The sequence below is a fragment of the Canis lupus genome, chromosome 37 (genome assembly GCF_048164855.1).
Source record: "Canis lupus baileyi chromosome 37, mCanLup2.hap1, whole genome shotgun sequence".
NCBI lineage: Eukaryota > Metazoa > Chordata > Mammalia > Carnivora > Canidae > Canis > Canis lupus.
In genome coordinates this window covers 12,122,517-12,133,787 of record NC_132874.1, presented here as the reverse complement: position 1 = coordinate 12,133,787, position 11,271 = coordinate 12,122,517, and the positions used below count along the sequence as shown (strand labels likewise).

Below are 11,271 nucleotides of genomic sequence, written 5' to 3'. Positions count from 1 at the left end.
TCTGCCTGTGTCTCTGCCTCTCTCTGTGTGTCTCTCATGAGTAAATAAATAAGGTCTTTAAAAAAAAAAAAATGAAAATACCCTAGTAAAAGGTCATGTCTTTATCCCATAACCCAACAGCATAGGAGTACTTAGGTGTTCCATAAAGCTCAACGTTCCTGGACCTTAACGGAGAATCATTATATGAGTCCTGGGTACCTGGGGTCCAAGAATCTATTTTTTTTTTAATTTTTAAAAATTTTTAAAAATTCATTCATTCATGAGAGACGACAGAGGAGGCAGAGAGGCAGGGTTTGTGTGGAATCAAAGGTGAACACTCGTAAAGCATGACCCAGCTGACATTTTGAGCCAGTCGCACAAGGCACAGAGAAGGCCAAAAAGGAAAACCAATGAGGAAAAAAGAAAGCGAGCACAAGCTTTATGGACCTGCCACCGGCCTCTCTCAACGCCGCCCTGCGTCGCGCAGGTCTGTGCCCCCCGCTCCAGAAAGGACTTCCGCGGTTGCCCTTCCTCCCTCCCGTCCTCTTTCTCGCTTGCTTCCCTTCAAAAAGCCCCGTTGTGTCCACTTGGCCCGTGGCTTGGGACGGGGCTCCCCGGGGGTGAGGAGAGACGCCCCTCCAAGGCCGCGGGCCGAGCTCGGCGGGGGCGCCCCATCTCCTTGCCGCCCTCCACCTGCCCGCTCCGGAAGTGATCCTCCCGGAAGTCCCGGGGGCGGGGGTGGGGTCGGGGGTCAGCTTGAGGCGCCGCTCCAGGACCATGGCGGCCTCTGGGGAGGGCAGGCGTCGCCTCCTCACGTTGGGGCGCCCGCCGCTCGGCCTGGAAGAAGGGCGCAGCCCCGAGCTCGGTTTGCGTCTTCAAGAGACGCTGGGCGCCCCCGTGCTTCTCTTTGGCCACCTTGCCAGGCAGCAGCCACGGTGGACATAGGAGCCCTGAGAGAGGTGGGTGCCGGAGTCCCTCGGGGTGACGCGGCGGGGAGACACGGCCCTCACAGGCGGGCTGGCCCTGAGGAACCTGGGAGCGCACGGAGGACGGGCAGGGAGGGGCTAAGCTCGCAACCAAAACGGTGGGCAGACCCGGGGCTCAGCGGTTAGCGCCGCCTTCGGCCCAGGCCGTGACCCCGGAGACCCCGGATCGAGTCCCACGTCAGGCTTCCTGCGTGGAGCCTGCTTCTCCCTTGGCCTGCGTCTGCCTCTCTCTGTGTGTGTCTCTCATATGAATAAATAAATAAGGTCTTTAAAAAAAAAAAAAAAAGGAACCAAAATGGTTCCAAAATGCAACCAAAAGAGGTTGCAGGGTGGCCGGAGGCTGGGCCTCCCTGGGTGTGTGTTCCCGCCAAACACTGTGGAAGCCGGAGGCAGATGGGGCCTGGCAGCCCCTTGCCTCTTCCTTCCTTTCTCCTTTCCTTTCCATATAAAAAGATTCCTTTCCCTAGGCAATGCACACATTTTTTTTTTTAAGATTTTATTTATTTATTCATGAGAGACACGCAGAGAGAGAGAGAGGGAGAGACACAGGCAGAGGGAGAAGCAGGCTCCATGCCGGAAGCCCGACGTGGGACTCGATCCTGGGACGCCGGGGTCACGCCCTGGGCTGAAGGCGGGGCTAAACCGCTGAGCCACCCGGGCTGCCCAGTACACAGACTTTTGCGAAGGAAATAAGGGTTTTTGGACACTTAGGTATTTTTTTTTACTAACAAATTGCTGTGTATTTATGCATCTCCTATCTTTTCCCACATTGGTTTCTTCAAAGGATTTCTATGAAGGTGGTATTTTTTTCAGGTTCCTTTATTTTTTTCTGTAACACTTCACTTAAAATAGACATTATTATAAACACAAATATCTTTTACTAACTCTGCCCAATATTAGAAGCTTTATAGGCACCGAAGACTACCATGATTAACCTTCCCCGAATAAAACTTTAGGGATGTGCTTTGAACCCACAAAAGAAATTAAATGCACAGTTAAGACTGATTTTCATCATCAAGTTGCAACAGGGAATTGTCTTTAAAGCCATCTCCTGCTGCCTTCATTAGAGTCTCAATCTCTTGCTGCAAATTTATATTCCTTTGTGGGTTTAAGGCAGATATTGGATATCCTTTTAATCTATATTTATTAAGTGAGCTATTGACGAGTCTCATTCTGCCACAAATTCATGAACAATGTTCCTGTGGCCACTCTAGTGGGATTCTTAAGTGAATACAACATCTTCAGGATAAGTGGTCATTTTTTCAGAGTAAATGGGCATATTTTAAAATTTATTTTATTTTATTTTTTTTAATATTTCATTTATTTATTCATGAGAGACAGAGACACAGGCAGAGGGAGAAGCAGGCTCCATGCAGGGAGCCCGACGCGGGACTCCTCCCAGGTCTCCAGGATCAGGCCCTGGGCTGAAGGCAACGCTAAACCGCTGAACCACCAGGGCTGCCCAGGCATATTTTTTTTTAATGCACAAGTTAACACGTATCAGGATAGGCTACGGCTTGCCCGGCAAGCCCAAATCAACTAATAAAAGTTAAGTATGCCAAGAACAGAACCCCAGAAAGGGAGTTTTACTGCTCCCCAGCTCTTCCCCCCCCACCCCCCACATCTCCTTTCCCAGAGAGCCTCTCCCAGTTCAGGACCTTCGGTATTGAGCAAAGCTCCTGGTTAGAAGAAACTTCTACCTAGAAAAGTTTGCCTGGGGCAGCTCCAGTGGCTCAGCGGTTTAGCGCCGCCTTCAGCCCAGGGCGTGATCTTGGGGCCCCCTGATGGAGTCCCACATCAGGCTCCCTGCATGGAGCCTGCTTCTTCCTCTGCCTGTGTCTCTGCCTCTCTGTTTCTCTCTGTATCTCTCATGAATAAATAAATAAAATCTTAAAAAAAAAAAAGTTTGCCTGATTGCTTTCAGATCCATTCACTGCCGTTCTGTTCTGCATCAGAGGGCAACCGACCTGTGCAAATTCCATTTCTCAGCCTCCCTTCCCAACTGGCATCCAGCTGCATTCAGTCAGTGGGAGACGTGGGACAGATGTGGGAGGAAGGGCGGGAGAGAAAGGAGAAGTTAGAGTACTTCTGCCCCTTCATTCATCTCTGGTTTTGGCAGCATCGTTGGCTAGGGGGGCACCTCTTCATGCTTGCAGCTTTCCTCTGGCTGTACCTAGCTGGAAGCCATTTGGCAAAGGCATCTGGGTAATGCCATTTGCACATTGGCCCCTTGTGCGTGGCCCACGGCAGAACGGGGGAAGTTTGAGGACTGGATCTGAGAACAAACAGCCAGAACAAATAGTTCTGCACAGAAGCAGAACTAAGTCAGACTCACCGGGGACCGCTCTACCTTGGTGAGACCAGGAGTGACAGCTGACCTCACTGTATCTCTTCAGTATTTATGAATCGTTTACCACCAGGTGTTAGGAACTGCTAGGTGCTGCAAATGCAAAGATCAATGGCTTGAGGTCCCAGCCCCCATCCCTTTTATTTATTTTTTTTTTAAATTTTTATTTATTTATGATAGTCACAGAGAGAGAAAGAGAGGCAGAGACACAGGCAGAGAGAGAAGCAGGCTCCATGCACCCGGAGCCCGACGTGGGAATCGATCCTGGGTCTCCAGGATCGTGCCCTAGGCCAAAGGCAGGCGCCAAACCGCTGCGCCACCCAGGGATCCCCCCCATCCCTTTTAGTTGGCCACTCCAAGCCTGCTTCTTCTTGATTGTAAAATGGGGGCGGTAATAGTCTCTAACGCCTAAGATTGTTGTAAGGGTTACATGAGATAATTGCTTACAGGAGACATTCAGTGAGCATTTGTTGGATAAAATTGTGCCTACTGAGACAACACTTACTAAGTAAGGTGATGCTACACTTCATTGATTACCTCCTCTGTGCCAGGCACACACGTTACTCTAATTCCTCCATCTATCAAGGTAGGGTAAACCAGTAGGTTGAATACAGTGTGGTCAGGGTCATAACAACGCCACCTACAAACTGTGATGGGAAGGTGGTAGGGGCAGGGAAGATTTCATCATGGGGTGGGCAGGAGGCAGGGCCTGGAGTGGGAGGAACCTTGGAATAATAACCGCAATCCCTGAGACCAATTGAGAACTTAACTCAGGACCCGGCTCTGAGCCACAAGCACTCACCGAGTCTTCCTCCTTGGAAAGCCTAGCACCCTGGGAGGTTTGTAGTTCTATCAATTACATTTTATAGAGCAAGACACTGAAGTTTAGAGTTGCTAAATCACATGCCCCAGGTCACCAAGCTGATAAGAGTTAGGGTCAAGATCCAGTCCTGACCATGCCTGAGGATTCCAAAGCCGATGCTTTGAGGACTCTGCGGTACTCTTCTGGATTTCTGGATATATGCTTTTATTAAGAATTAACCAACACACAGCAGCCATGCAAATGACAAATCTGTGTACTAACATCCAACAGACTATAGATTCCTTGGGGGAGTTTTTCAGAGAGCCTGATTCTGAAGTCACTGAATTCTTTGGAAAGTCCTGCATGCTGCATCCAGCCACCCAGCCCAGGCTGGGAGGAGGAGTTGGGGACAAAGCCTCCATCTTGGGGTGAGGGGAGGTGGCCAAGCAAATAACTCACCCTCTAGAAATAAACCACGTGGGCTTTGAGAGATGAGTTAACCCTTTCATGACGCCAGGCTAATATTTGGTTTAATTATCTCTTCCAAGATACTAAATGGCATTCCACGAGTCTCACAGAGTAAATTTATCTCTCAAATGGGAGCCATTGACTAATCTACTTCAGGCATCAATTCTTCTGTCTCAGGAAGCTTTTCTTTAAAAGGCCAGTTGCAGGCAAGATCACTACTTTTCTACTTAAAGTGAGAAGTTCTTAAAACCTCCCCAGATTGCTTTTAATTAAAAAAAAATACTAATCCTTATTTTTCTTATTTCTCCAACCTCCTGTGCTGCCAGGGGAAATGAGATATTTTGCAAATAAAAGTCGACTTTTTTTTCGAATTTCAGAGCTGTTCGATTATAAACACTGCCACCTGCAAACTTGGAAATCCATTCAACTGCGATCTTCTTTAAAGCGTTTTCAACGCAACTGCTAACCTGTCTAGATGTTTAACTTTCAGATTTCAAAACCTGTCAGTTAAAACTTGCTTACTGTTACCCCTTTTCTCTGAAGCTCCAAGCCTGAGGAGAAATTATGTAGCAAATTGGAAACAAGGAACTAAGACTTGATAGCAAAACAAAAGAGCGGCTGATGGGCTGGTTTGCAGGGAAACTACAATCCTAGCTCTGAAAATGAATAAGGATTAGAGGGCTCATCTACTGGCAGCCTCCACTGAGGTTGTGCCTTCTGAGTTCTGAAACAAACAGTCAATTGATCCCTTCACGAGAACACCTGGTCTATTCTGAGAAAAAAAATTAGTCAAACCTGTTGTTGGCTGAGTTCACCACTCAATTCCGTTAAATTGTGGCGTTGGTAGCAATGGGTAGACATGGCTCATTAAAAATACCATTTGGGGAAATCCTAAGGCAACGGGATAGTCATTACTGAACTAACTCTATTGGCCCTGGAAGGGTTAATTCAACTCCTAAAGGAAAGCAATTTACTTTCTATTCCCCAGAAGGATGAGCCAGACTCTTACTGAGCTTAATACAATGAGGCTGGTTTTTTTTTTTTTTTTTTTTTTTTACTGGACCTCCCTCTCCTCTCCAGGCTGAAAGCTGCCTGCTAGTTGACAAGCCCAAGATGGGGTACCCTGGGAGAGTCACCTCTCATTCCTCGTGTATGCCCCACCAGGCCTGAGGCCGGCTGGGTAATGCTGGATAAATCTGTACGTGCAAGGAACAAGCGCAAGGACAAATCCCTTGACTTTGTGTGTCTGGATTCTAAACACCTACCCGGATTCTAACAGTGCAGCCAGATCCATCTACCAACAAAAGTGGCTAAGGGATACTTGATTTATATGCAACGTTAGCAGTGTATCACCGGGCACAAAGTGCCAGTATAAACTGTTCCACACAGACTCCGGTCCTGATGGAGAACAGAAGTCATCCCCTCCTGGACCACAAGTGTGGTTTTATTTCACAATCTTATTTCAAACTTTAGTCGCATCCACTCCCTCCCTACCATGATGTCTTGAAGCAAATCCCAGACTTTCTATCATTTGATTCGTAAATATTTCGGTTGTGTATCTCTAATAGATAAGGGCTGTTTTTATTTTTAGCAAAATGCAAAACAAATACTATCTCTAAAATACAAAACAAAACATAAAAACAAACCCTTTTGACACATGTAACTTCATGAATGAACCTTGAGGACATTCTGCTGAATGAAATAAGCCAGTCACAAAAGGACAAATACTGTAGGATTCCACTTATATGAGGTTCCTAGAGTACTAAAGCCATAGAATGGTCGTTGCCAGGGACCAGGGGAAGGAGGGCATGGGGATTATTGCTTAATGGGTATGGTCTCAATTTCGCAAGATGAACGGAGTTCTGTGGTTGGATGATGGTGACAGTAACACAACAATGTGAATGTATTCAGTAACACTGAACCGTATACTTAAAAAATGGTTAAGAGAGTAAATTTTATGTTAAGTATATGTAGTTTGCCAAAAATTTTTTAAATGGTAAATTTTATTTTATTTACTTATACATTTTATTTATTTATTCATGAGAGACACAGAGAGAGGCAGAGATGTAGGCAGAGGGAGAAGTAGGCTCCCTGCAGGGAGCCTAATGCAGGACTCGATCCCAGGACCTCTGGATCATGACCTGAACCAAAAGCAGACCCTCAACCACTGAGCCACCCAGGTGTCCCTTAAATGGTAAATTTTAAAGCCTATCACATCAAACTGTTCAGAGTGTTTATCTTGCAGGTCTCATAAATTTTGTTCAGTTTGTTTGCTTGAATCAGAATCCACATAAGGCCCATGTACTACTGTTGGTTGTCAGATACGTTTGCCTCCATCTGTTTTCTTCCCCATTGCAATTTACCCATTGAAGAAGCATTTCTGGTGAAGTCTTCCACAGTCCAGATTTTGCTCTTTGCATTCTTTTTTTATTTTTTATTTTTTTAAATTTTTTTTGCTCTTTGCATTCTTGTTGAGTCCTCACTTCATTGTTTTCTTGAAAATCAGGAGTTGGATCAAGAGAGCAGATCAGATTTCAGTTTGATGTTTTTGGCAAGACCATTGCATAGGCTCAGCTATACCACTGGAAGAAGAGTATGTGATTGACCCACATTGTGAGTATGCAAAGATTAATCAGTAAACTATGATGATTAGCCTAGCATGAGCTCTCCACTGTCATGAGTCTTGGCAGGGAGGGGTAAGGGAAGGGAGTATTGAGAGGAAATACAAAAAAAGTATTTTGACAGAATCCTCCCCATCAAGGAACCTAGTCTTGTTAAGGAGGCAAAACTGATACACATGAAACAATTAAATAAGAACTAAGTGAGGGTACCTGAGCAGTTCAGTCCGCCCTGGGATCAAGCCCCACATCAGGCTCCCTGCTCAGTAGGGTGTCTGCTTCTCCCTCTGCTTCTGCCTGCTGCTCCCCCTGCTTGTGGCTCTCTTGCTCTCTCTCTCTCTTTCTAATAAATCTTAAAAAAAAAAAAAAAAAATTGAGTGCAAAACTGTGCTATGGCTATAAACACCAACTCCTTCCCTAGGTGAGATCATCCAAAAAGGTTTTAGGTAGGATAACATTCTTGAAACAGGTCTTGAAGATGGATTTTGGAAGAAAGATGGCATTTAAGGAATTGAAACTATACAAAGAAATCACAAAGTTTGCTATTAGGTGTTGGATACAGAGGATGATTTAGAATGGTTGGGAATGGTAAGGCACTATAGAGACATGAAAACTGAGCAGAGAGATGAGAGTTGGGGGAAATCTGATCTCCAGAGATGGAGGCACATCACGTTATTTATGTTTTGACATGTACACTTTGGCAAGATTCTAAAGGTCTGCAAATGTCGGGGTGCCTGCATGGCTCAGTCAGGCATCCAACTCTTGATAGTGGCTCAGGTCCTGAAATTGAGCCCCATCTTGGGCCCCATGCTCAATGGGGAATCTGCTTGAGGATTCTCTTTCTGTGCCCCTCCCACTTGTACTCACTCTTTCTCTCTCAAATAAATAAATCTTAAAAAAAATACAGGTCTGTAAATGTCACAGGTCTTTCAAGGATATGATTTTCAGTATCATTTAATAGAAGAATTGAGTTTCACCTTACTGAAATTTTTTCCAATGGAGTTGAGCCTTTTTGGTAATTAAACACATGGAAAAGAGTTTTATGAAAAATATAGTTAGAATTTGGGGCACCTGGGTGGCTCAGTCAATCAAGCATCTGCCTTCAGCTCAGATCATGATCCCAGGGTCCCTGGGGAGCAGGGTCCATCCATGAAGCAGGGAGCTGCATCTCCCCATCCCTCTGCAGCTCCCCCTGTTTATGCTTGCACTCTCTGTCAAATAAAATCTTTAAAATATATATATAGTTAGAATTTGATAAAGTGTTTAGGATTAGCTTTAAAATGCTCCATCAGAGAGGCTGAAACATGAAAAAAGGTTGCCAGAGTTGGTAATTGTTGTAGCTGAGTGATGGGTTCATAGGGTTCATAATTCTCCCTACTTTTGTGTACATTTGAATAATAGTTACTTGTAAACCTATTACTGTTGGGGTCAAGGGTCATTCCTACATCCGTGTTTCTAATGTTATAGCAAAAAAAGGATTCACTGGACCAGAAGATGCAGCGCTTGTCTCTTCCATTACTAAGTGTTTAACTCTAGCCCATTACTTCACCTCTGTGGGGATCAACTCCCTTCTCTGTAAAATGAGGGGAAAGAGGAAAGAAGCTAACATTTATTGACTACCTATTAAGTGCAGGAATTGTGCGATGCACTTTATATACGTGATCTCAGTTATTGAAAGGGTCAACAAATGTTCTTAGGCTCCAAAATTTCTTTCCTATTCTGGAACTCCAAGAAATCCCCTTCACTTTCATTTTATTTCCTGATAAGCCCATGTTCCAGATAACCTTACTAGGCTATGAAGACATACAGGTAAAAGAGCTCTTCTCTTCAAGGAGCTTATAATCTAAAGAGACAGACTAGCAGCTTTCCAAATGGAAATGAGACACTTCATGAAGTGTTAAAAAACAAAAACAGATTAGTCAGAAAGATTATACTACAAGTAATGGTTTAAAAAAATTTTTTATTAAGCAATCTCTATGCCCAACAAGAAGCTTAAGCTCCCAACCTGGAGATCAAGAGTCACATGCTCTACCAACTGAACCAGCCAGGCACCCCATCTCCAGAACATTTTCATCATCCCAAATTGAAAGTTGGTACCCATTTAAACCGTAACACCCTATTTTCTCTTCCCCTAGCCTATAGCAACCACCATTCTACTTTCTGATTGTATGAATTGACTACCCTAACTACCTTATACAGGCAGAACGATACCACATTTGTCTTTTTGTGGCTGGTATATTTTACTTAGCATAGTGTCCTCAAGGTTTCCATGTTATAACATGTCAGCCTTTTTATGGCTGAGTAATATTCCATTCCAAAATCTACCACATTTTGTCCATTCACTGCCAATGGACATTTGGGTTTCTTCTGCCTTTTGTCTGTTGTGAATAGTCCTGCAATGAACATGAGTGTAACTTATATCTCTTCGAGATTCTGCTTTCAATTCTTTATGGTATATACCATGTTGAGTCTTGGAGAATGAAAACAAATTAAGGCAAAATGGAAAGGACCAGCATTCCAAGAACAGCAACTTATACAAAGACAGAGAGCTATATTGTTCAATAGGGCTGGAGAATAGGGAGGAGGCAAATGGTGAGATAGATATGAAGCAAGGGAAGGAGGCAGGGGCTAGAGCTCCAAGGGCCTCCCATCCCATGGGGAATGGACGATGAGGGCTAACAGTGAACTCAGATAAAATCTCTCTTTTCAGGAGTGCTTCAGTGGTTTAGCATCTGCCTTTGGCTCAAGTCATGATCCCAGGGTCCTGGGATGGAGTCCTGCAGCATGCTCTCCCCCAGTTGCCTGCTTCTCCCACTGCCTATGTCTCTGCCTCTGTGTATCTGTCATGAGCAAATAAATAAAATCTCTAAGAAAACAACAACAGCAACAACCCCCTCCACTGCTATTAAAGAGTTCACTGCTATTAATTTTAAGCAAATATTCAAAAGCAATATCTTTATAGAGAAGGGTTCAGGCCCTAGTGGAAATGACCACTAGAGAATGTACACACATGGTGGTGACCCCCAGTCTTATGCTCCCTGCATAGTTGTCCCCCTCACTCTACAGTAATGGACTGCTTAGTAGACTAACTCTATGGTCAATAGATATAGGCTATTTAGTAAAGTCTTTTGCTCAAAATGTATTTTCTAATGTGATTTGATTAAATTTTATTGATTTGAATTCTTTTCAGAATCAACTAAACCAGAGCACAGATCAAATTACAAGATTCTACATTCAATTCCCTACCTTGCTTTCTTGGTAACACAGGATGAATGCCTTCAGTTGTGGTAAAAACGATGCCAGGTAAACTTGGGCCCCAACCAGATATGAATGACATTATGACAGTGCAGCCCATAGTCTATTCATTACTATAGAGGTCTCTTTTTTTTTTAAGTTAACTCTATACCCAACATGGAGCTTTAACTCACACCCCCAGGATCAAATCCCATGCTCTACAGACGCAGCCAGCCAGCTGCCCCTGTATAAAGAGTCTTAATCCCATGTGGAAAAAAAAAATCCCATGTGAACCCAGTTACATTCTAGAGAAATAGATAGTATGCTGTTTATGTGTTACTTTAACGTGCTGGTGGCATTTGGGTATTTCTTAAAATGCTAATGAACATGAGCACAATTAATGGCCAAGTTGTTCTCACAAGAGGATCCATAAATAATGTCTTTGTTCTTCAGGTTGTTTAACTTTTCTGGTATTCATGTTGATCTTTTTGTTTATAATATAAAGTAATATTAAAAATCAAGAGCCACTGTATTGATTTCTCAACAAAAGTCATTCACCCAATGCAAGTTTGGTTTGTGTGTGTTTGCAGTGGTGAGGAGAGCATATGGTAGGTGGGGATATGTGGTCTAGGTCACTGGTTATGTTGCTTCATAAGATGGTTCACAGATCCAAAAATGCTATAAAACCAGGGCTCTGGTTCTGAAATCCTGCAGCGTGGTTCAATCAACAGAGGTGGAGTTTGAAGTGACCTTAGATGTTGTAGAGCAACACAAAACGTCATCAATATGAACTGGCAGCCCACGAGTGAGTGATGTTTCCCAAATACATTGATGAAG

At 44.2% G+C, this 11,271-nt stretch overlaps 1 long non-coding RNA gene across 4 annotated transcripts in view; it reads left to right on the top strand.

Moving 5' to 3' along the window:
- Window positions 1-739: 739 nt before the first annotated feature.
- The window catches only part of LOC140626039 (uncharacterized), a 49,968-nt gene continuing 39,436 nt past the window's right edge, over window positions 740-11,271 (top strand). For 3 of the 4 annotated variants that reach the window (XR_012025285.1, XR_012025284.1, XR_012025283.1), the window contains exons 1-2: window positions 740-938; window positions 10,391-10,503. This is a non-coding gene — a long non-coding RNA (uncharacterized lncRNA). Of the gene's footprint in view, window positions 939-7,088; window positions 7,196-10,390; window positions 10,504-11,271 lie in introns of all 4 variants that reach the window. The other variant, XR_012025286.1, reaches the window with a different exon arrangement.